The 26,395-nt window shown below is 44.6% G+C and overlaps 1 pseudogene; it reads right to left on the bottom strand.

Annotated features, from left to right (window-relative positions):
• Window positions 1-25: 25 nt before the first annotated feature.
• Window positions 26-3,957, bottom strand: LOC6049467 (annotated as a pseudogene).
• Between the last annotated feature and the right edge of the window lie 22,438 nt (window positions 3,958-26,395).

Here is a 26,395-nt window from a genome sequence, read left to right as displayed (position 1 = left end):
TTATCAGTCGTCAGAATCTGCGACACAAAATCGATCGCGTCTTCCAGCATCGGTGAGCCACTCAGCAGTTGCGATCCTCCGGGATCGGGTGGTTAATCGGGTTAATCGGCCACCAACCTCGCGATGGCTGAGTTGCGCACGAGAATCGCGATTTAGTCGTCTCCGACGGCCCGCTTCGTTGCCGAGGGCTTAGCTTGGGGGATACTTTGCGCCCTTGGGGTAGTTTTGGACCTTCTTGAGCGTCTTCGCGGGGATCCACTCGTAGTCGACGTCCTTGTTGTTAGTGTTTCCGGTTCGACGGTCTTGCGCACCGCCGACGATCGCTTGCACTTGCCATACGAATCGCGGAACTGCTGGCCGACGACGAGCAGCAGCACCACGATTGCGGCCAGGAACACGTACTTGAAGAAGTCGACCTCGATGATCGAGAAGATTTTCTTGAAGACAGCCTCCGAGAACTGATTGCCACTGGCGTCCCGGTAGATCGGCGCTATGTTCATCCCGAACGGATGTCCGATGGCCGAGATGTTCTGGAAGAAGTAGTCAAAGTCCATCCGATAGCGGAACGAAGCCTAAATGGTTTCAACGATGAAATCGTCGCTTCCCTTGCTGGCGAATCCGACCAGGAACTCAGCCGGGTAACCGGCCGGAAGCTCGTAAACCAGCGGAGTGTAGCGGGCGGATCAACAACAGAAACGTATCGGCGTCGGGAGATTTCGTCGTTTCTGGATCATCGTCCATTTCAGTTTCCTCAACCTAGTCTGCCACCGACTCGTCCTCTCCCTCAACCTGCGCATCTAACTTATCCTCAGCGACGTGGGCCTTCAACCGAGAACCACCATCCACGGTGAGCAGGAACGACGGAAGAACCAGTAGGACATAAATGACACACTGGTTGAGGGGTCACTTTGAATCTTTGACACTTTTTGCAGATTTGTACGCCGCTCCGATGGGAGGATGAAATCGGATGGCCAACTCAGCACTTTCAAAGATGCAGACTCGGACAACGGCAGTGGAGAAAACGTTAGTTTACGTGGGGTTAGTTTGGTTTTATCTTGATTGATTACTAGGCCGTCCCAAAAAAATGAAAAGTTGTCAAATCTTCGGTGCTCACCCCTAGAATGATAGATTAGGATGTCAGGAACAATGTTTTCATACAACAAAAAATTCCCAAAAATGGTTTACAACTCGCGCGTGGAGCTTGAATGAAAAAAGTGCATTTTTCGAGTATTTTTCAGAAATGCGAGTAACAATCATACTAAAGTCATTCAAATTTGGTCGCCTTGGGCTTCAAGTTATAGTTTAATGTCCCCTGAACAAATTCCTGTACAGACATAGTCCATAAAAGCTTGTGTTTCGGCAGGGCAGGGCGTTTTAGGGAGAAAAAATTGTATTTTTTAGCCAAAAAAAATCAAAAATCACACCCCAAAACGAGCCAGAAAATTTTGCAGCCAAAACTAATGAATTCAGTTTTTTTTATCGAACGCGTGCCAACCGAGCAGTTGTGCTACGGGCTGGACTTATCATTATATTTTAATGTTTATACGATAACGCGAGTAAATATCAAAAATAGTGAATAAAAAACGCTTTACTCTTCATAAAATGGATAGTTTGATGAGTTAATACTAAAACTGCTAGTTGGAATAAACTATTACGATCAACAAATTTGAACGAAAAAATCCGATGAATCAATCTACCGGCACAGTTGACTAACGAACGAACGACAGAGAAATAATCAGGAACGTATTGCAAATCGAACTGAATCCGCTAAATCAGAACAAAGCATTATGCCTAAGTAATTATTGAACAATGCACCATATAACCAACGATTATGTATGTATTTGGTATGATTTGTCGACCGATTTTTAGATTTTACGCGGCTTAAATATGAAAATAAAGTACAAATAAGCTCAGCCACACTCTCATACACACATAAACCATAGACATTTTAGACCACTAGGGCTGGTGCATACACCACTTGGGGGAAGTAGGTGAGAGGTCTGACGAAAAAGCACGCTCCAAACAAAAAATTTTGTATGAAGAAAAAGCCACGTTGGCGTGGGGGATGTTGAAAATTACAAATTTGAAGGTCGCGTGGTTTATGCACGAACCCCTAATGCAGCTTAAATCTTTAATCATGGATTCTGAAATCCTAAGACCGCTCGTCGCTCCGCATCCGCCTCCGCAGCACCAAAGTGGGGTGTAACCGACCACACCACCCTACCTGTCGCCGACCTCACGGTTTGTACACGTCCGTGTGTCAAACATCCGGCCTCCTTCCAGCCGACCCCTCTCATGTTGCATCATCTACACACCCAACTATTGTGTGTCTGAAAGCACAGACCGTCCAACGACACTAACACACCGATGGAAATATACACAACGAGGGATGCTGTCAAATTTGTTCTCAGATCTCTTTCTCCTATTCGACCAAATTCACTGCCGGGCACCAACACACACAAACGCCCGCATCGAAATAAAAGAAGAAAACACGATGCCTCTTGAAATTCTGTACTGCGTGGCCGAAGTAAAAATTGCACAAAAACACCCTAAAACCGAAAATTCTCGTAATATTTCACTGTCTCTCAATGGACCACCAACTTATCTACGATATTTAACACATTTCAATATTAAAAACAATGAACATCACTACAAAAACGAACGATTTATTAGCGGCAACAAATAGACGCGACCGATGCCAAAATGCACACACACACCTCCCTTTAACTTAAATTGCCTAACAATTAGCGAAAATCAATAAAGGGCTTTTCAGGTAGAGGATGACTCATGATCCACACCTGTACATAAGCTTAATTATAAGTCGCGCAACGCCTGCCGTGGTTCGCATGAACCCTTGCTCTCTCATCGCGAATGAGAGTGAGAGGGACCATCAATGAGCGGTTCGCAAGAAGAGCTAAAAAACAGCACTCAGAGAAAAACATTTCATGATTTTGACAACAGAAGGCTACGACAGACGGCTTATGTGACTATGAAAGGCTACAGGGCATGGCTGCAACAACTCATTGGGATGTCCTGGGTCTTCCAATGACCCTGGATTTATTATCGGTGGGTCCACCGCCGTAACAAGCAAGAGGTCTGCGGTTTATGACTGCAGATCATACCCGGATAGCTCCAGTGAGTATGGTAGACTTTTTTATATTATGTTGTTATGTCCTGGGTCAACAGAGGACTCCCTGGTTCCTTGGGGACCATCCACAAACGAGGACACTTTTTTGGAAATCTCAACCCCCTCCCCATACTGGACAATTTCCATTCAAATTAAATCTTTTTCTATGGAACGTGGTTAATCGCCATAGCCCCCTCCTTACTTTAAGGTGTCCACGTAGTTTATGGATTATGATCCCTTGATAACTTTATCGTTAACAAATTTGAACGATTTTGTGGGAGTGAAGAATAAAAACAAATAAGTTTTTCTATCAGTGCCTACATTCTCCGTTGGCGAACCGTTCGCTGAACGCTCTCTTTACTCCGTTCAGAGCGGAGCGGCAAGCGAGCAGAGAAATGATGATCGAAATTTTGGTTCGCGAACCGTTCAAACCCGCCGCTCTGAGCGTTCGATAAGCGCTCACCCGATAGGTTCGTCGATTGAGTGGTTATGATACGCTCATAAGCGAACCGTGACACCACTGGTCAGAACTGGGGTGAGGTTCGAAAAATGGACAAATTTAATGATTTAAATTTGCACCATGTTATATTATTTTTTAAAAGCACGCCTTCTTGATCACCCACCGAACATGTCCAACATGCTGATCACCGAAACCATGCTACAATTTGGCAAAGTTTTGATGATTAGGCACGAGGTGTGGAGACATTGTTTTGCTTGATTTTCATTTGGTTAGATTAACCATTATTTTTAGATTTGCCCTGGCTGGTCTTTTCGAGTTTGGGACATATATCCGGACATAATAAAAAAACATATATACTTACTATCAGCATGTTTAGGATAACGTCCACCCATTGCACGATAACTTGCTAGCATAATTTGAACGTCCTTGTGTTCTAATGTTGATATTATTCGGTATGACGTAAATTTGTGTAGTGAAGATATTTCAACATCATGTTGGGCACGAGTGTTAAATATTTCAACTATATTTTGTTCGTATGTTGGATTACACCATTGTTTAGAATAATACAGCTCTTCTGGAAAATAACGACGTAATTCACATTTCCTTCCTTTGTCTGTCTCAAGATACGGTGGGGGAAAATTCATGAAAGGACTTATTGATAAAACTGTACTAGTTAGCGCATTTCGAAATCGATCATCGAATGGATTCTCAACTACAAATTGGTGTTCATTTTCTTGATCTGATAATTCAGAGATTGCAGCTCGCAGTGGATCTGAAAATATGTCGACATTCTCCATACTCATTACCTTTATCTTTTGTTTATCGATATGTTTGTATAAAGTAGCGTTGAGCTGAGTTATTAATGAGTCATTTGTTTCCTCTAGAGGGCTAAATTCTTCGCCTTCAAAAATACACGATCGCGGCGATGGTGGTTGAGCGCATGCGTCATATAGGTATGACAATTCTAATCGCCAATTGAATCGGGCATACAGGAGTGAAGACATAACTTTCTTGATTTTTATTAATTCGCTCTTAGCACCTCCACGGAGCAAGACACAACATCCACGAGGACTGTATGATTTCACAAAGCACAGCATTGTTTTGGAAGATCCTGAAATATAAAAAATAAATACGGACAGAGCAAACCTAATCATATCAAGTTTACCTTGTTCATCATAGAATGTTTTAATATGAAACTTGTCACAGGTTCCAAGTTTTGGCTGACCTACATTTGAATCAATGCTAGTCAAAATATCGCATTCTAAACAGCGAGATATTCTTTCCATTACACAAAGTTTGACATCTAATACAAGTGTAATTCCATTGCCTCGCAGCATATCCTGTGCAATACCAGCAACATTCTTGTGAACCAAAACGATGTTAGGACCAAGGCTAAGGATCTTTGTTACTTTGTTCTTTAGATAGTCTCGTTCTTGCAACATCAAAGTATCGAAACTTACAAATTTTCCTTCGACTCTTTGATACGCTATGCCACACTGTAACAACAGAATTTTTGGTTTCTCAATATATGACATCATTTGTCTGTGGACAACATTTTTAGTAAAAACAACCCCTCCTAGGGATTTACACTCTTGACGCTGACCTCCGGGGATCTTTTTTAAAAACACATGGTTACGAATGTCTATGCTATCTACCGAGCTACAAATTTTAGGCCTCACTGTGTTAGCTACTCGAGCCGCTATGGGAATCAGAATTTTAGCCCACGATGGATCCAGGTTTTCTTTGGAAAGGAGCTGATGAAGCATGATTTCTTCGTGTTCGCAAAATGCTTGCAGTAACGCCTTTGCTCCCGAAGAAGACAACAGAGGATCTTCTATTTCTATTCGGTGATTAGATGTAAGGTAGCCGGTGTCTGGTGAACTTGGAGGTAAAATGTCTACAAAAATAAAGGGTTTTTGTTTTAGCAAATTCCGTCAGTGGGGATGAGATTGGGTCGAAGTGATTTTTAACGGATTTCAAAGCGATTCAATTTTCCATATAAATTTGTAAGGCAAAAATCATTTTTTTGAATTTTTATTTTTAAAATCCGCGTTTTACGCTATATCAAAACCGGATTCATGTTCGGATGCTCTGAAAGGTGCTCTACAACTTTTCGAAGAGAGGTGGTGGTTTTCGAGCAAAAACACGTTTTAGACGAGTTTTAAACCCCTGTTTTTATAGGAACAAGTAAGCACCATACTCTCTTCGGGAAAGTGATAGAGCAACCAAATATGAATCCGGTTTTAATACAGCGTGAAACGTGGATTTTGAAATATCAAAATAAAAAAATGTTTTCCCATACAATTTATATATAAAATTGAATCGCTTTGCGCAAAGTAAAGTACCCGTGCATGGGTAAATAACACGGGAAATGCAAAATAATACCATTCAATGGTATCAATACCAAATTTTGGTTTTGGCGAGCCCTTGCAAAAATGTCTAAAGTGTAAGTTAATACCAATCTTTGTTATTATACCAAATTTTTGTATTGTTCTGTTATTGGGCAAATTTTAAGAAAATGACGAATTTTGACATACTGTTACTTACTTACATACTTAAAAACGCAAATCTACTCCAAATTAAAGCCAACTATTTTATTTTGGTCTAAAAAAAAGTCATTTGTGATCTTAATAAATTAGGGAACACCATACATTGGTACAGTCATCCCTCATATTCGGAACAGTTTACAGATCGGCCAATGTTCAAAAAATCATAGCAAATCGACAATTGAACATAATGATTCGCTTTTACCTACATGTGAAAGCTTTTTTTGGGATCTTTCGATTGATGTATAGACCGGCTGTTCATTTTTTCGTTTTATATCATGTTTTTAAAGAAAAACATTGACCCTTGAAATCCACAAATTCGGAACACTTTTTTCTTACGGATGTAAACAAACTCTGATTATCTCCAGGAGTACATATTTTCTACAAAATAATGACCTCACACACTGGAACCAATGAAACTCATGCTTAGTAATGTTATATGAATGGTCTGATAACTTTTTTTGTGAAAATACCTGTTAAATTCAGGTGTTCCACAATTGTGGAAGGCACAATAACATCCCACAATCATGGAACAGGCAATTTGGAGGCAGTGTTTTGCTGCTCAGGATAAAATAGTCTTAAAATGAAGTTTTTTGATTAAAAAGAACTACTTTTACTAGTGAAATAGCAAGATAATGGTCCTAAAAATAGTAGGGTCGACAGAAAAGCTACATTTGGCATTCTATTGACAAATAATCAGAAAAGTGTTCCGAATTTGTGGGTGTTCCGAATATGTGGGATGACTGTATTGTAAAGGTATTTTAAATAAAAAAATATTATAAAATAAAGGTGATTAATAAAAAAAACTATTTTAAATGATGTTTAACATTCTTAAAAGTATGCTGATACATTTGAGAATGATAAGAAAAACATTTATATATTTAGACGATTAACTTTACGACAACAATACCCGAGCATGGGTAAATAACACGAGAAATGCAAAAAATTCAATGGTATCAATACAAAATTTTGGTTTTGGCGAGGCCTTGCAAAAATGTCTAAAGTGTAAGTTAATACCAATCTTTGTTATTATACCAAATTTTGGTATTGTTCTGTTATTGGACAAATTTTAATAAAATGACGAATTTTGACATACTGTTACTTACTTACATACTTAAAAACGCAAATCTACTCCAAATTAAAGCCAACTATTTTATTTTGGTCTAAAAGTCATTTGTGATCTCTATAAATTAGGGAACACCATACATTGGTATTGTATAGGTATTTTAAATAAAAATATTATAAAATAAAGGTGATTAATAAAAAAACTATTTTGAATGATGTGTAATTTCTTAAAAGTATGTTGATACATTTGAGAATGATAAGAAAAACATTTATATATTTAGACGATTAACTTTACGACAACAATAGGTTTAACGTGAAAAATTTAAAAATTTAGAATGGATTTTGCTTAACATTGTGTACCTTGTTCGTCATAATCGATAAACTCAAAAATAATGTCAAATTAACAAAATTTGATAAAATAACTATTTCAATACCAAAATGTTGGTATGCATGTGGTATTCGAACTTCGTTCTAAAATCCTTTTAATATTGGATTTGTGTTGAATCCTATTCAGTTGGAATTATGCATCCTCGAAAATCCCACGAAAAATGCCACGCTGCCTGGGCTATAGCCTTTCTCGTTCTGGTTTAGTTTGTTTCTCTTTTTTTGAATTTCCTGATATATTTGCCTGCAGCTAAAACATGTTGATGCGCAGCTCGTTTTCAACAAGCGTTGATAGCTCAGTTGGTTAACGGGTAGCTAAAATGGTGTCTGCACCTTACCTGTCATGAGTTCGATTCCAGTATTTCTCTAGTTTTCTTTACCTGATATTTTTTGGCTCTCCAAGCAAGACCTCGTTTTCCTGCCTGTTCGAAGAATTTAAATATAGCATCAAAATTCTACCCATTTCTCATTGCAATCCCATTAGGGCATCTCCACCGCAGAGATCTAATTGCGTGGCAAACCTATCGGTTGGATCCCCAGTTTTAGCTTTGCTCCGTACCTAATGCACGTTTCCGCACCGCTGGGAGCTAATTTGGCTACTGAATCAAGCCCACCGCGGGGATCTAATTTATTCATTTTCAAATTCTAGCCATTTTGTTGATCAAAATCAACGAAAATATATTTTAGCATGATAGAACATGCTTCTAATTGCATTATGAGTCCAAATTGATTGCGTATATCAATAAAATATCAGTTTCAAAATTTTAAAAGAGTTCATCCGATTTGCTCCCGACATGTTTGCACCCCAACTTTCGCACCGCGGGTAGCAAAGCTAAAGCTAAATTAGCCTTCGAGTTCATTCAGCAAAGAAAAAGTTCATTGGGGATCCGTCGAGTAGCCAAGATAGGTGCTCGAGAAGTCCCCGAGCTGCGGGTGGCTAATTTTTCCAGCGATTTGTTGAATTATTTGTATTTGTTTTGGTTGTTGTTTTTGTCTTCAAAAATGGCATAGTTGCAAAAAGGCGCATTTGAACAAGAAAATCCAAAAGAAATAAAATTTAAGTTTAATAAATGAAGATACTGGTGAAGATGCATTTAATTTGAATATCAAATTTGATTGAATATTAAAGATATCAGGAGTTTGGGTCAAAATGACTTAAAATTAAATTTAAAAAATTGTGGGAAAAAATATTTCTTTGTATTTTTTGTTTAATAAAAACAATTAAACTACCTACAATTCATATAAGCTAACATTTTTAATTATTTTAACATTCAAATAAATACCAAGCGAAACAATGTTATTGGGCCAAAGTAAATTTGTAAACAAAGAGAAAACTAGCATCTTGCTAAAGTCATTGGAGGAGTAAGGAAAAGTTCCGAATACCTACGTTTTTCTTACATTATTTTTTTTTCATTTCATTTAAAAATATTTTGAATAGTTGTACATACATTAAAACTGGATTACATTGATAGCCGGGTGACTATGATAGGTTTATGATTTTATTGTAAAATAAAAAATACGAATTTAATACAAACGGAATGGTATGAAACCATGTTGACCTTGGTAGATAAGTGTTCAAAGTACGTTATGAAGTAGTTTTCGACAAATTTTGAAAAGTTTAAAAATTAGTAAACTATAATTAGATAAATAGCATTATTTTATTACTTTGAAAATGTCATGTTTTTCTCAATGAAAATGAGTTCGAATTGGAAAACAGACTGCATTATCAGAATTTAAAAAAAAATACTTTTAAAATTATTTAAATTGTCATTGAAACAGAATTCAAAAATACCTTCAAATTTATTAGAATTTTCAGTACCACAAATTTTACAGTAATTTTTTATTTTTATTTATTCTTCTCTATATTACGAATTTTTCAAATTAGACATTCGAAGAAACCATACCAAAAGTGAATTTGACGTAATCACTATCAAAATCATGCCGGTCTCTAAAATAACAATTCATCAAAACGCTCTATGAAATTCTTTTTTTTTTTTGTGAAAACGTTCATGGACATATGAAATTGAAAACTTGAATACTTGTTTAGGAATTTTGTTACGAGAGGGATGGGTGCAATCATGCAACATTTTTAATCTCGGGAAAATGCTATTTATTTAACTTTGACTTTGAGTGTTGGAACTGTTTTGCAAAATCAGAGACAACAGGTACCTTCTAATAAAACTTAAACGATAAAACAATAGCTGGCCGCAAAGTGAGATAAACATTGTTGTTGGTTTAGGTGACCCAAACGCACTATTCCCGCCTTATCCACTGAGCTTCTATCGGATGGTGAAGTAAAACGTTGGTCCCGGTTTCTCCTGTCTCGTCAGAGGCGCTGGAGCAGAAATCCCACGTTAGAGGAAGGCCATGCCCCGGGGGGCGTAGTGCCAATAGTTTAGTTTAGTTTAGTTTTTAGGTTTGGTTTTGGCAATAGTTTATTAAAATTCTGTTTTGTCAGAAAAAAATGCAACTTTTTTAACTCTGTGTGCTGTATTGAATCCCATTTTAATTATAATTTAAGCAAAACAATGTCATTGGGAAAATCCGGATTTGCAAACACACAGTCGATCCTGCTCACGTCACCGAAGGTTTACAATCCTCATTGGTTCATTCAAAATGTTTTGCTTGAATTTAGGTTTTTACGTAACACAAAAGACCTTTTCAAATGTCCGGCAGAAGATCGACCATCCTGAAACTCATGGCTTGGCCAGCACAGAGCAAGAGACTCAGACCGAGTAGTCCCAGGGTCGGCATTGCTACTAGGTGATTCAGGGGAGGTGACGGACAATCAGGAAAACCACGAATTTAAACTTTATCACAGCACTTTATTGCGGGATCTTTGGGAAGTTGGAAGTGGTGTGTGGGTATGTCAGTGTGGGTCGTTCAGGGGCTATTCTTACCGCGCAAACTCAGCTGATGATCGCGCGCCGGCGACGTTCGGGCCGGCAGAGTGGCTTCCAGCCTCGACTCTGCGGCGACGGTCCCGTAAGGGGGGGGGGGTTGTTTGCTGGCTGCGGCGGCTTGTTCCTGGCTGCGTTCGTCCGGTCCTTCGGTTGCCGGATGCAGCTTCGTTCGCCGACCTTCGTAGGCGGCTCGATTCTACGGCTTCGTGCCGGTTCCGGGTTGATGGACGACCAGCGGGCGTTGCTGGCTCCGACGGGCAGGCGTCTTCCTCCTTGACTAATCGGCAAGCCCGGAGTCCACCGATTTGGGCTCGCCGAGAGGGTTCCTCCTTTACGTTGAAGGCCAGCGGCCTGAGGGTGGTCGTCCTTGATGGTTATGGCGCGGGGAGGCGCCAGACGACGGGTTGGGGTCCTTTTACGTTTAGACGTAGGCAGATGCGCAACGCGACTTACAAAGCCTAGGCCGACCAATCCGAGACGGAGCGGGTGCTCTCGGAACCTCCGGGTTCCGACGATGGCGAGGGCGATTGGCTACCCTCCGCTGGAGCACATCCGAACTGCTCGGACGCCTGATTAAAAGAGGCCGATTTTCCCAAATCGCGCTCTCTTGTTGATTCCCGAGTCCATGATTTCCCACCAATTTCCGTTTGACGTAAGTGGGCGCCGCCATGCTACCCACAGGAAATTGATGGGCATCAGCCTCGTTCACACTATAAGCTTCGCCCCTTCGCAACTGGCGTAGAGTGTAATGTGGTGAATATGGGAAATAAAGTGTTGTGGCGAAGCCTATATTCGTCAGGATTGGAACCAACGGTTACACTATCCACCACCCCGGCGAAAAAATGTGAAAGCACGAAGTTCATGAACATTTTTTTAACGCAAAGCGTTTCCAAAATCATCTTCGGCTCTCCTTCGGTTCGTGGACTAGTGTAATTGGTCAAATTTCTATGAGCACGCCTCATTTTAGGCAAAAATGTACTTGTCCAACTGCTACGCAATCACAGCTCATATCAATGTATTTACAAAACAAGCCAAATTGGCAAAAATGACAAAAACAATTAAATAAATTAAAGTTTAGACATGCACTACATATTAAAAGAATAAATTAAAACATTCCCAAAACATTAGTAGACAACTCTATTTACAACTCGTATCAACGATGTTAATTTTCATGAACTATTTACAAAAAATCCACCTTTAGATCACATTCGATCTGATTCGGAATTCACCACATGGGTTTCATCCTGACTGGGCAACTGATTGACAGTTCCCAAAATGACATTCAACTGTCAAAGTTAGCATATCGCAATATTTACAAAAGCGAATATGCAAAAGTGTAGTGCAGTTAACTTTTCGTGACAAAAACTGGACAAAAACGTCGAAAACTGGCCTTGTTCTCGACGATATGTTGCAGGTAAGTAACAATACGTTAAATTTTAACAAAGCGCTTCAATTTTTAGGGTAAGTCGACAAATCCTTGTCCGTCCCAACTGGGTTGGACTGTTGCGTGGAACATCGCTGCCAGAACGCACTTTTTTCGCAAAAAGTCGCCTGCAGGAGTCCACTAATGGTCCCGGGACACCGTGTAAGCCATCTTGATCAGCAAGATGCAGCTACAGGTGAGTAAAAACAAGTGTACACTTTAAAAAGTTTGATCACTAATTAGATCATAAAAACTTTGTTTAGGCCTTTGGTTTTCGGGCGATCCCCTCACCGCAACACCACCAGCCGCGCTCGGACCGAGGGAAATTACATTTTAACCCCTTGGTCGTCCACGAACTGGCCCGTTGGGCTATGGATTCCCGATTTACCTGGTGAGTAGTTTAGGTTCGTTACAGCACCAAGGTTTATGCCATCTTGCAACTCTCATCCCTTTTCACGAAGGTGGGATTCTCCACCCACACTTCTTTAGGGGAGAGTGGCCAAGATCAACACATACAAACACACACTAATCCTACTAACAAATTAAAACCAACAAACGGCTAATTTTATCAGATCACGGTGTTCTAATTACTTTATTCTTTCAACTTATTTCTCTTTTCTTTTTCTTTTCAGGTACTCTCAAGTTTTCGGAATGACTGCTGGGATATCGTGGTAATCCAGACCGGCTGACTTGGTCCAGGGAAGATGGGACAACGCCGCAATAAACCCCTAGCACCCAAGTCGGTGCCGATCTTGGCCACAGATTTCTTCAGCATCTCCTACTAAGTTTAAGTACTAGAATTAAGAAAATTTAAAAAGAAACTAAAGAAAGAATAAAGTTTATGGGTCGGGGCTTTCCCCTATTTGGTTGCTTGTCTTCAATTAAGAAAGAAACACGACTTTCAGGTACCTATCACCTACCAGGGATGACGTCACTTGTCATATGGCTGGGTCACGGGTGAATCACAGGTGAAACTTTAGATTAAGGATCGCCTCACAGGACTTACTTATTGCCTAAGTTATCGGCTTCATCCCACAGGTAAGATTTGTTCATTTACAGGTGCAAATGTCTCTCCAGGGATGACGTCACGTCAACAGTCTGGGTCTACGACAAATTGTGGGTTCAATCAGGTACAAAAGTTCCGCCGGTCTATGGTAGACCCGAACGGACTGTGTTGGGACAAATTCCGTCTCCAACGGCCATCCGACCAAACGGTCGTCAATCGATTATCTCGCTAACACTCTATTTTCTACGCAAATTGCACTGGACGACTCGGTGGTGATCAAGCACCAAGCAATCCAACTCATCTCTGCTTTGTTCTTGTTGTTGTTGCTGTTGTGTGTGCTAGCGGTATTCACAATAAAGTTGATCGTCAAGTCCAAACACAAAGGGGACGAGACGAAATAAATAACACTGATGCTGCTGCGTTGATTGTCGTATGATCACACAAAAGGACGTTTTTAGAGACACAAAAAGTATGTACAAGCAGCATAAGTTTATCAAAACTTGCTGCTAACCAAAATCCACGAACTAAGTCGCGCCAAAGACGATTTTGGAAAGCGCAAAGGTTCCTCTTTTTAATCAGGACCGTAATTAATCGCAATTCGATGCATTTTACAATTTTTTTTTGCTAGGGTAGGTGGACAGTGACCAACCGAGATTGCTCGGATTCCTGCCACCTCCCGTTGGAAAAATCCTTGATTTTCTGATTGAGGCCACCCACCGTGATCACTTTTCGCCTTGTTTGAGCTGGGAGCCAAGTGAAACTCATGGCTTGGCCAGCACAGAGCAAGAGACTCAGACCGAGTAGTCCCAGGGTCGGCATTGCTACTAGGTGATTCAGGGGAGGTGACGGACAATCAGGAAAACCACGAATTTAAACTTTATCACAGCACTTTATTGCGGGATCTTTGGGAAGTTGGAAGTGGTGTGTGGGTATGTCAGTGTGGGTCGTTCAGGGCTATTCTTACCGCGCAAACTCAGCTGATGATCGCGCGCCGGCGACGTTCGGGCCGGCAGAGTGGCTTCCAGCCTCGACTCTGCGGCGACGGTCCCGTAAGGGGGTTGTTTGCTGGCTGCGGCGGCTTGTTCCTGGCTGCGTTCGTCCGGTCCTTCGGTTGCCGGATGCAGCTTCGTTCGCCGACCTTCGTAGGCGGCTCGATTCTACGGCTTCGTGCCGGTTCCGGGTTGATGGACGACCAGCGGGCGTTGCTGGCTCCGACGGGCAGGCGTCTTCCCTCCTTGACTAATCGGCAAGCCCCGGAGTCCACCGATTTGGGCTCGCCGAGAGGGGTTCCTCCTTTACGTTGAAGGCCAGCGGCCTGAGGGTGGTCGTCCTTGATGGTTATGGCGCGGGGAGGCGCCAGACGACGGGTTGGGGTCCTTTTACGTTTAGACGTAGGCAGATGCGCAACGCGACTTACAAAGCCTAGGCCGACCAATCCGAGACGGAGCGGGTGCTCTCGGAACCTCCGGGTTCCGACGATGGCGAGGGCGATTGGCTACCCTCCGCTGGAGCACATCCGAACTGCTCGGACGCCTGATTAAAAGAGGCCGATTTTCCCCAAATCGCGCTCTCTTGTTGATTCCCGAGTCCATGATTTCCCACCAATTTCCGTTTGACGTAAGTGGGCGCCGCCATGCTACCCCACAGGAAATTGATGGGCATCAGCCTCGTTCACACTATAAGCTTCGCCCCTTCGCAACTGGCGTAGAGTGTAATGTGGTGAATATGGGAAATAAAGTGTTGTGGCGAAGCCTATATTCGTCAGGATTGGAACCAACGGTTACAATCCCGAGCATGGGTAAATAACAAGGGAAATGCGTAATAATACCTTTCTCTGGTATCAATACCAAATTTTGGTATTCCTGGACCCTTTAAAATTTGTCTTAAGGATTATGCAAGAGCAAAATGTGCTATCATACCAATTAAAGGTATTGTTTTGATATTGCAATATTGCAGAATTTGTCAATGGTCGAACACCACATATTGGTATTCTTCTGGTATTACAGTGTTTTATCAAATTCCTCTGAAACTTTGGGAAAATTTTGACCAATTTTGACAAAATAATTAATTTTGCGCTAAAATGATGTCTCAAAGCGAATGCTTTCATTGAAAACCGGAAATTTCAAACTTGATTTCAAACATTTTTGATACACCCCCTAAAGAAATGACTTGACATTGTGGAAAATTTTCTAAGTCAGGTTGGCACATTTTGGTATTATTTTGGTATTAAAATGTTTTATCAAATTCCTCTGAAACTATGGGAAAGTTTTGACCAATTTTGACAAAATAATTAATTTTGCGCTAAAATGATGTCTCAAAGCGAATGCTTCCATTGAAAACCGGAAATTTCAAACTTGATTTTAAACATTTTTGATATACCCCCTAAAGAAATGACTTGACATTGTGGAAAAATTTCTAAGTCAGGATGCCACATTTTGGTATTATTTTGGTATTGAAAGGTTTCATCAAATTTGTCCGCTATCGCGTCCGTTTGGTAGGCTCTTCAAGCGTGAAATGAAAAACCATGTCAGATGGCAGCACTGGTTGCTGCGATCGGCAAACCCCCCGCCGCCGCTGTCAAACGTCAGCGGCGAAAAAGCAACGGCGACCTGATCGACGGTTTTGGCGCGAAGAAAGAGCGCGCGCAAAGAACGAGAGAAAGAGGAAGTGCAAGAATTTTCATTCCGTTCGCAAACCTTGTACGATCAACACCTGTAAATAAATCGGTCACGTAGAAATTTTCTAGAGAAAAAACGCGTGTTTTATTTCGTTCCGAATCGTGGATTACAGTCCCGCGAAATTAGAGTGAACCAGTCTCAGGTTGAGGCAATCGGCCGCAACATTTGGTCCATTCGTACCGGACATTTGGACATTCGACCGTCGGATCCGCGAGTGAAGTGTGCAGTGGATTCCGGGAAATCGTGCGAGCAGGAGAACACATCCGGAAGAAGATTTCGAGTGTGTGCACTGGAAGTGAGAAAAGATCCTTCCGGAAGGCGACTCCGTGGCCTGCAACGACGGAAACAGTGGCGGCAAGAGCCCGCAAAAGAAGTGCCAGAAAGTTTCGTGGAGTGAGTGAGCAGTGAAGAAGCGCAGCGACGCCATTTTGCAGTGGTTCCCACGAGTGGAACAATCCGTAGAGTGCAGGCGGCACAAGCGTTGCTGGTCTGACTCTATGTGGCGGTCGCTCCTGAAGCTGCACACGGAACCGGAAAGCGAAGAAGAAGAATTTGAGGAGAAGAAACCCGTCGTCGAAGTGCTAGTGCCGTCTTCAGTGAAACCGCTGACGCCGAAAAAGCTGTGGGAGAAGAAGAAGGCAAAGATGGCAGACGGTGAAATCAAGGCGCTTTCGAAGAAGCGAAGCTTGGTGAAGGGAAAGCTCACGCGAGTTTTGCATGCCGTGCAACCAAGCGCCCAGCCAGGTGCCCAAGCAGGCGCCCAACCACGGGAGGCCGACGTGGCCCCGCCGCAGCTGAGAGTCCATCAGCGCAACGTGGAGAAATACTACGGTGAGTGTCACGAAATTCACAACAAGATTTTGGACCTGGTGGAGACAGATGAGGTGTCCAAACAGCAGGAGGAAAAGTGGTTGGAGTTCGAGCAGCTCTACAACCGAACGCTGGTCGCGTTGGAAATGCTGCTGACCGCGCATGAAAGACCTGCCCAGGTTGTGCTTCCAGCTGTCCAAGCCGCACAACAGGTCATTATCCACCAGCAAGCGTTGCGTGCTCCACTCCCAACGTTCGACGGACGTTACGAGAACTGGGCAAAGTTCAAGGCCATGTTCCAGGACTTGATGCGCAATTCGTCCGATTCCGATGCCGTCAAGCTGTACCACCTGGACAAGGCGCTCGTCGGTGAAGCGGAAGGGAAGATCGACCTACGAACCATCCAGGATAATAACTACCAGGGAGCGTGGAAGGAACTGGAGGAGCAGTACGAGAACACGCGACTAATAATCGATCTACACATCCAAGGCATTTTGCAGCTAAAGAAGATGGACAAGCGATCATCGAAAGAGTTGCGAGATGTCGTCGAGCGGTGCTCCAGGCACGTCGAAGGACTACGCTTCCACAAGCAAGAGCTGTTGGGAGTATCGGAGCTCGTCGTAGTCAATATCCTCGCATCGGCCCTGGACCGTGAGACGAGAGAGCTCTGGGAAGCGACGATCGAGAAAGGCGAACTACCGGCGTACCAAGCGACCGTCGACTTCTTGAGGAAGCGATGCCACATTCTCGAGCGATGCGAGCTCTCCGACCAAGAGCCATATGCTGTCACGCCGACAGTTTCCAAGCAGCCGTCATCAACGAAACCCTCGCCGAAGGTGTCCGCTGCAGCCACGACCACAAGCGAGATGGTGTGCGAGTTTTGCGGTGGCAACCATCCGAACTACAGATGCAGTGCTTTCTGCAGCATGTCCGTCCCGCAAAGGCTGGAGAAGGTGATAGAGGCACGAGCCTGCTATAACTGCCTGAGAATTGGCCACCAGGTCAAGAAGTGTCCCTCCGTGTGGACCTGTAAATGTGGAGAGAGACATCATAATTTGCTTCACATGGACCTACCGAGTGAACAAGCACCGCCAAAGTTCGAAGCTGTTCCGCAGTCTTCGTCCAGTAACATGAACTCAGCCGACAACCCCGAGCAAACGACATCGTGCTGTAACAGCGGGCTGCTGCAAACCTCCCGACCTGTGCTGTTGCAGACAGCAATCGTCAACGTAGTGGACAAGCACGGTCGACTACATCCGTGTCGCACACTCCTGGACTCCGGATCGCAAGCCCACATCCTGTCAGCGGCGATGGCACGTAAGCTCGAGCTTCCGCTGACAAAGTGCAACGTGACGGTGATTGGAGCGAACGCCGTGAAAACTCCAGCGAGGAGAAGTGTCAGCCTGAACTTTTCTTCGAGGTACGTCGACTTCCGGGATACCATTTCCTGCCTCGTCTCGGAGAAGCCAACGGGAATCATTCCGTCCGAGAGGATCGACACGTCCGGATGGAAAATTCCCAACAGACTGCAGCTTGCAGATCCACAATTCTTCGAATCCAACGACATCGACCTGGTGATGGCCTCCAACTACATGTGGGATTTGCTGCGGTCGGACAAGGTGAAGCTGCGCAACGGCAGTGTAACGCTCCGAGAGACAGATCTGGGTTGGATTGTCACGGGTACCTACGATCCGTGCGACAAGGTGAGTCACTCTATTCTCCATGCGAATGTTGTGCACCTGGATACCCTGAAAAAGACCGTAGAGTCAACACTCCTCTCCACCGAGAACGAAAGGGTAGATAGTCAAGTACAGATAACCCACCGCCGTAACGAGAACGATCGCTATGTGCTTCAAATTCCGAGTCCGATCCCGGATACCCGAATTTCTCCGCGCTGTGCTGTTGAGCCAGACGCTACTCGCTACAAGGACACGCTGCCGTCGGAGGGCCCTGTACCGAACCTCGAGCAGAAACTGAGTGCAGCCACGTACCAGCCAGCTCGCCCACAGGTACTCGATAGCGATGGCCGCTTGAGAACCGGTGATCGTATCCAAGAACCAAACCTACCAGAGGAAGCCAAATACCGGCGGAACCTGTCGCATCATCCAGAAACCTACTCCGCAACAGATAACGACCAATCCCGACCAACTACCTGTACAACCCTCCAAGTGTCACCACATTGTCGTCAAATTCTACCCGGAATCGGAGCACCCAGTCCAGATCGTCGGCCAGAAGAAGCTTCAAGGCTTAAAGGAGTTTCAGCTTCGCAGCGGGCGGGAGAATGTCCGCTATCGCGTCCGTTTGGTAGGCTCTTCAAGCGTGAAATGAAAAACCATGTCAGATGGCAGCACTGGTTGCTGCGATCGGCAAACCCCCCGCCGCCGCTGTCAAACGTCAGCGGCGAAAAAGCAACGGCGACCTGATCGACGGTTTTGGCGCGAAGAAAGAGCGCGCGCAAAGAACGAGAGAAAGAGGAAGTGCAAGAATTTTCATTCCGTTCGCAAACCTTGTACGATCAACACCTGTAAATAAATCGGTCACGTAGAAATTTTCTAGAGAAAAAACGCGTGTTTTATTTCGTTCCGAATCGTGGATTACAGTCCCGCGAAATTAGAGTGAACCAGTCTCAGGTTGAGGCAATCGGCCGCAACAAAATTCCTCTGAAACTATGGGATTTTTTTTTATAAATTTTGATGAGATAATTAATTTTGCGCTAAAATGACTTGAAACCCAAAAATGTTAAAGCTGATTTTCAATTTTTTTTATATACTCACTAAGATTTTTTTTAAGCGTTGAAATTTCTCTAAGTTGGGATAACCAAATACTTTGAAAAACGAGTTAATCGACAGATTATAGAATTTTGGTGAATTTCAATCCAGTTTCATTTTAATAACACTTATTTTTCAATCTTGTTATTTTTCAGAATCTTCAAGAACTTCAAGCACAGGCCGTTCAACAATGACAAATGCATTCAATGTGGTGAAGAATATCACTAAGAACAACATGGAATCATCAGGTGAGTAGATTTGGCTGTTGCATATGGCTCATTTCCGTTTTTTCACTAACTGCAACTGTTGCACTAAAAATGGTATGAAAATACCAAATTTAGGTATTTCTTGTGCAAATACCAGCGACCAATATGTGCTCTTGGTTGCCCAGTAATAGATGGTAAAATACCATGAAATCATACCAAAATCATGTATTTGGAAGACCATAGGAATACCAAAATCTGATTTTCCAAGGGCGCGGGAATACCTAAAAATTAAACCATGGCAATACCAAGTTTTGGTATTCAAGCAATGTTCAAAAATCCAGAAGACCTCAACTTGGTATTGAAATGGTTTTATTTTGAGGTATTATTTTACCCTTGGAATAACATGGTTTGGTATTGTTGTGCCCTTCCACATACAAGACTTTGGTATGATTTCATGGTATTTTACCATCTATTACTGGGCAACCAAGGGCACATTTTGTCCCTGTTATTGCCCAAGTAATACCAAAATTTGGTATTCCCGTGTTATTTACCCCTGCTCGGGACGGGTCACTCGCGGATCGTGAAGGTTTTTGACATTTCCCCCCTTGCAACTTCAGTCTCGGACTGCATGGAGGTGAGGCCCAACATGGACATTCCATATGAGGTGATTGAAACAAATCGCCAAATGTGGAGTAATGGAGGACCTACACTTCCGGAAGGAACTATTCGTTTCTTTACGGATGGTTCAAAAATGGGCACTTCTACTGGAGCTGGAGTCTTCGGTCCTCGAACCAGGGAAACCATATCTATGGGAAAGTGGCCTACCATTTTTCAAGCAGAAGTGTATGCCATACACATCTGTGCGAGGACGTGTATTAAAATTATAGACACGCAAAAATCTGTATTTTCTCGGATAGCCAAGCTGCACTATTGGCATTAAAATCCTCTAAATGCGAATCATAACTTGTTTGGGAGTGCGTCGCTTCCCTCAGGGAACTTGCTTCTCGGCATAACAGAGTCATATTGTTTTGGGTCCCAGGGCACTGCGGCATTGAAGGCAACGACATGGCTGATGAACTTGCCAGACAAGGATCATCAAACATCTTCGTGGGTCCCGAGCCGTTCCTTGGAATCTCAAAAAGTGCCGTGAAGCAAGATATAACTAATTGGGGACAATCGCAAATCGCTTCAATCTGGGGCGAGATGCGAGGATTGAGACAAGCTAAAACTTTTATCACTCCAAGTCCTCCAATTGCCAGGAAACTTCTTGGCTTAAACAGTAGGGAACTACGAATACTCGTAGGGCTTCTAACAGGACATTGTCCTGCCAGATATCACCTACACAAAATCGGAAGGTGGCCTAACAACCTCTGTCGTTTTTGTTTAACTGAGCTGGAAAGCTCGGTACATTTACTCTGCCTCTGCGGAGCACTTGTGTCTCGAAGGCTGCGGTTCTTTGGATCGCACCTTCTTACGCCGTACGATGTATGGCACCACAACCATCCCAAGAAGGTCATACAGTTCATCGACTGTATTGCGCCGAATTGGGATAAACCATGTCTGCAAAATAACCCCTCGTCTTCCGATCCAATGGATTCGAGTAATTTGTAGTATGAACAGTAACCAGGGTACATCACAAAAGATAGTGAACTTAACCCAATGCCCATTGGGCAAAAAAAAATCCCGCGATACAGTGACAACAAATGAACCATATCCATCTTGCGTGCAAGGAAAATCAAAGATCTTGTAATTAAAAAGAAAATTTATTTTAAAAAATACTAGAAATGAGCAATCACAACTACAAATTTAAAAAAATACCTAAAATTGATTCGCTAACTGAGATAGTTTGATAACCTAGTGAATGAAACTGTTCATTGATGAACACCAACGGATCAACAATGAATTGAAAAAAGCCTAGAATTGAATTACGCTCTTGAATGAATGAGCAAATAGCGAATAATTGTTAAAAAAACTAGTGTGTGTCGAAACTTTTGTAATCGTACTTTTGTACGGGGAATAAATCACTTATTTTGCCTGGAGTTTTCACTCAACTTGTCCGAAGGAAACGACACTCCACCGATACGATTTCTACTCCGGAATTCAAACAAAATTTTGAGAAATCTCCAACCAATTACTTTGTCAATGTCTGGTGGTCGTTCCTCCTCACGTAGACTTCCCAACCCTCTCCTCGGAACTCAAAAATTTAAATATTAGCGTCGCTTCTGTTTGTATTTTGACGATTAGACAACTTTTGCGCCTGAATAATGGGCGTTTTCCCAGAGAAGTGAGCAAATCGTTTAAAGTTCTCAAGTGAACCCAAACACGAAACAGTTAAACTAATTTCTAGTTGGGCGCCAAGTGTAACAAATGGTGGGCTACCCCAGCATTAGTGAGACCCCCCTTTTTGCCTCAGGGTCGGCATGATAATCCGGAATCGAAAAGGGAAACACTCGATTGGACCTACGGATAAAACAAACCCACTTTATTCCGGTTACAAACATTTATTGGCAGCCAAGCTGCGTAGTACCGTTCCTCATTCTCCCACTTTCTTAAAAACTACTCCTACCTCACACGTCCTTCTTCCTTCTTCTTCGGGCCCTTTCCGGAACTGCTGCTTCCGCTTTCTCTCCACTCTCAGCTCGCGTTCCTGGAACAACGGCTACACACCTCCACCGACCTCCGGGACTCGGTCAACCGGGGCGGGACACGTCTTCCTCTCTCTCGTACTGCAACCACGAGTTGGTCGTCTCACGCACTGCTATGTGCGGTCAGCTGCTGCTCGTACTCGACCCTCTTCTGCGCCACCTGCCTCGACGTTCCCGAGTGTGTTGACGGACTCTGGGACTACGGCGGACGAACCCACCGGTCTGCCTGGTTTCCGGCGTCGGTTGGTGTAACGGCTGGCGAGGCTGGCGTCTTATCTCGCGACGGTTGGTCCGCAGACCAAAATGGCGGAGTCGCGGGCGATCCTCGTGCGTGAGCGATCGTGCTCGGCGGTACTGGGTACCGCGCGGGGAATACCGCCGGTGTCGGGTGGCTTACGGCGAACGGATGCGTCTGCGCCGGCCTGTACGCGAAGCGTACGAACACCGAGGGGTTCTGTGGGCACAATTAGACGGAAATTAGCGATGGCGAAGGGAGGTTGGACGGCGATAGATCGGGGAAGCAACGACATTTACCTGGATGTCCACAAATCAACGCAGGCTCCTCCTGCTTGCGTCCGGATCTCCGATCGTCGGACGGCTTTCCTCCGGGATGGCGTCTACCGGATCTTCCTCTTCACTTTCACAAAACTTCACGTACGTAACGGCGATTTTCACAGATATCGACAGTCCTCTTCAAAATACCAGTCAAAGTGACCGTTGCAATGGCGGGGTTTTCCCAGCGATCCTCAACCTCCCCCTTCTGGACTCCTTTGTCCCATCGTCCCATCGTCCTGATCATCGCCGCTACACAAGGCGGCCGTTTGCGATGATCTCGTGCGCTCCTAGCGGTGACTAGCGCAACTAGCGGTGCAGCGTTGGTAGCGTCCGTAGGGGCTGGACAGCTACGCTAATAGGTCGTTCTGCTCGCAAGCCTTCTCAAGTGCTCCCTCCGTAACGTGCCGCGGAACAAATGATCGCACTAATCTTGGGATGCAAATACCATAGGTTACATGTGGGTGACGAGGACGTGGAAATGGAGGACTCTGTTTCGGGAGTTCCTTCAAATACTACCAACAGGGACCACTTTCTGAAGGATAAGGATGCTGGTGATAAAGAGGATCCTCGGACGGGTCTAAGAGGACGAAGCGAAAGCGTCCTAAACCAGATCCGAATCCGGTTCCCCCTCAACCACCAATTCCTCCATTGACTCCAGACCCGATTCCTCCTCCCAATCCAGATCCAATTCCTCCTCCAACACCGGTGCCGAATCCGGATCCAAATCCCTCCCCGCCCCTGAATCCTGATTCTCACAAACCGATTCCTCGTCCTCGTCTGTATCAAGAGGGATCGCAAACGGAATGGGTGGTCTTCTTCCAGCCCAAACAGAAACCGCTAAACTTTGTACAGATCACCAAGGATTTGCAGAAGCACTATCCTGGGGTGGTCGAATGTATCAAGCTGAACATCGTGAACTCCGCGTGATCGTGAACTCCGCGGTGCAAGCTAATCAGATCGTTACTCGGTTCGGTTCAGCATTGAGTACCGTGTTTGGATTCCGGCCCACAAAGTCGAGATCGACGGAGTGGTTACGGACGATGGTTTAACTCTGGGGGACATAGCAAACGCTGTGGGACGCTTCAAGATCCCCAAACTGCCTCGGTGGAGGTTCTCGAATGCCGGCAATTGGGCAACGTTACCATTGAGGGTGACCAGAAGAAGTTCATTTCTTCGTTCCGGGTGACTTTTGCCGGGTCAGCTCTTCGGACTACATTGAGCTTTACAAGCTTCGGCTTCCAGTTCGATTGTACGTTCCGCGAGTGATGAGCTGCGAAAACTGCCATCAGTTGGGACACACCAAGACCTACTGCAGCAACAAGAGCAAGTGCTCAAAGTGCGCCGGTCCCCATAAGGACGTGGAATGCCAAAACAGGCTGAAAAATGCCTGCTTTGTGGCGGGGAACCGCACAAAACTCGGCAGTGCCCAAATTACAAGGAGCGTGAGGACAAGATGAAGCGATCCTTGAGGGAACGCTCCCAGAAGTCCTTCGCGGAAATCCTTAGTCGGTGACCCACCCAAACGCTTCGCTTCTTTGGCGGACGAAGATTCGGGGGACGAGGAATCCGATGTGGAAGTCCTCTTCCAGAGAGACGAGGAAAGTGACTCTTCCGGGTCAAATCCGAAGCGCAACAAGGTTTCCAAGTTCAGAAAAGCCGCTGGCGGCAAGGGTAAGGAAAGTGACTCGTTGAACTTCGAGGAGGATTTTCCTTTCGGTCCGTCGGGTAAGCCAGCTCCGAAGCCGGCACCGATACCTCTCAAGCCGCTAAAACCCATTCCCAAGATGCCAAAGATCCTCCAAAAATCGGTTCCTCAACCGAATCCGATCACCGATGCCTTCAAAGGAGTCCTTCCTTTTTCCACAATCGTGGAATGGCTGGGCTCTTTTGTGAGTGAACCAACGCGTTTAATCATAAAGCGGTTTGAGCCTCTCGCTAGACACATCGGGTTACAGCTTGCTAGTACGATGCCCCTCTTGTCGTTCATTTCCTTTGATGGGTAATACACCAACAACGAAAAACGGCATCTCCTTTCTACAATGGAATTGTAGAAGTTTAACCCCCAAGTTAAACGATTTTCAACAATTCGCATTCGAACGGGACTGTGATGTGTTTGCGCTGAGCGAAACGTTTCTTATCGGAGATGAGACACCAGCTTTCCGGGGATAGGTACAACATCATCACAGAGAGCAGGGCAGGGCCAAATAGAGGTGGAGGCGTACTGATTGGGGTCAGGAAATGCCACACTTTTAGAAAGGTCACGCTCCCGAAGCTAGGAGGAATCGAAGCAGTCGCAGTACAGGCCACGATCAGAGGACTGGACATTTGCATTGTGTCCGTCTACGTTCCCCCACAGGTGTCGTTAACTCGACAAAAGTTGTGGGGTATGCTTAAGCTGTTGCGACTGGTTCTGGGTGACTTTAATCTTCACAGCACCGAGTGGGAAGTCACAAAACAGACTCTCAAGCATATCTGATTCATGAACTGTGCGACGACTTCCAGATGACCCTCCTAAACAGGGACAAGCAAGTTACGCGGATTGCAACACCACCAACGCCAACCACGTCCGGTACGAAGGCGAGTGCCATCGACTTGTCGCTCTGTTCCAACAGTCTGGCAGTTCTTTGTGACTGGAACGTGCCTCAAGATCCTCTTGGCAGTGATCATTTGCCGATCGCTATTCTGGTTATCCATGGCCCACAGCAATCGACAACGGTGGAGATGCCTTAGGATCTGACGCGAAATATCGACTGGAAACAGTACGCGGAGGCAGTCTCCATTGGAGTTGAGTTGCGAGCTGAGTTGGCACCGCTTGAAGAATATGCGTTTCTGGCTAATTTGATCTATGACAGTGCGTTACAAACTCAGACGAAACCCGTTCCGGGACCATACATCCGAACGCACCCTCCACTTCCCTGGTGGGACAAGGAGTGTACGGATCTTTCGGCGGCCAGGTCTGTAGCTTATGTGCACTTCTGCAAGTATGGATCCCGAGCGAACTTCCAAAAGTACAGAGCTCTTGATCGCAGGTACAGTAATACCCTGCAGCGGAAGAAGCGTTTGTACTGGCGGGAGTTCGTTGAAGGACTACCAGCAGATACGTCCATGAGCACTCTGTGGCGCGTTGCGAGGGCCATGCGTAGAGGTTCCGTTCCGAACGAGAGTGTGGACAAATCGGACAAGTGGATATTGGATTTCGCCAAGAAGGTGTGTCCGGACTCGGTGCCGACACAACCATCATTCGACGTTGTTGATGTGAGCGATTCTAATCTTCCCTTCTCGATGGTAGAGCTCTCCATAGCACTATTGACGGGCAACAACACTGCTCCTGGTCCGGACAAGATCAAGTTCACCTTGCTGAAAAATCTTCCGGACGTCGCCAAGCAGCGTCTGTTGAAACTGTTCAACACGTTCGTGGAGCAGAACATAATTCCACACGAATGGCGACAGGTCCGGGTGGTTGCCATTCAAAAGCACTTTGTGCAAGGTGATTTTTCAATCACCCGGATAAGTTACATGGGTTTGGCACAAGGCTCAAGCCTTAGTCCATCCATGTATAACTTCTACGTCAACGACATCGATGATTGCTTGACCGGAGACTGCACCCTTATACAGTACGCAGATGACGCAGTGGTTTCAATCGCTGCCAAGAAAGAAGAAGATCTGCTAGAACCCTTGCAAGATACCCTGAACAGCTTGGCCCATTGGGCAGTTGGAAAGGGTATTGACGAGGGGCGCGAAACTGACCTTAATATATTTAATTTGCGCATTTAATGTATTAAGGAATTAAATTCCTCTTGTCAACGAACATTTGACAGC

Source organism: Culex quinquefasciatus, chromosome 3 (assembly GCF_015732765.1).
Source record: "Culex quinquefasciatus strain JHB chromosome 3, VPISU_Cqui_1.0_pri_paternal, whole genome shotgun sequence".
Taxonomy (NCBI): domain Eukaryota; kingdom Metazoa; phylum Arthropoda; class Insecta; order Diptera; family Culicidae; genus Culex; species Culex quinquefasciatus.
Note: the sequence above shows the minus strand (reverse complement) of the source record. Positions and strands in the feature narration are given on the sequence as shown.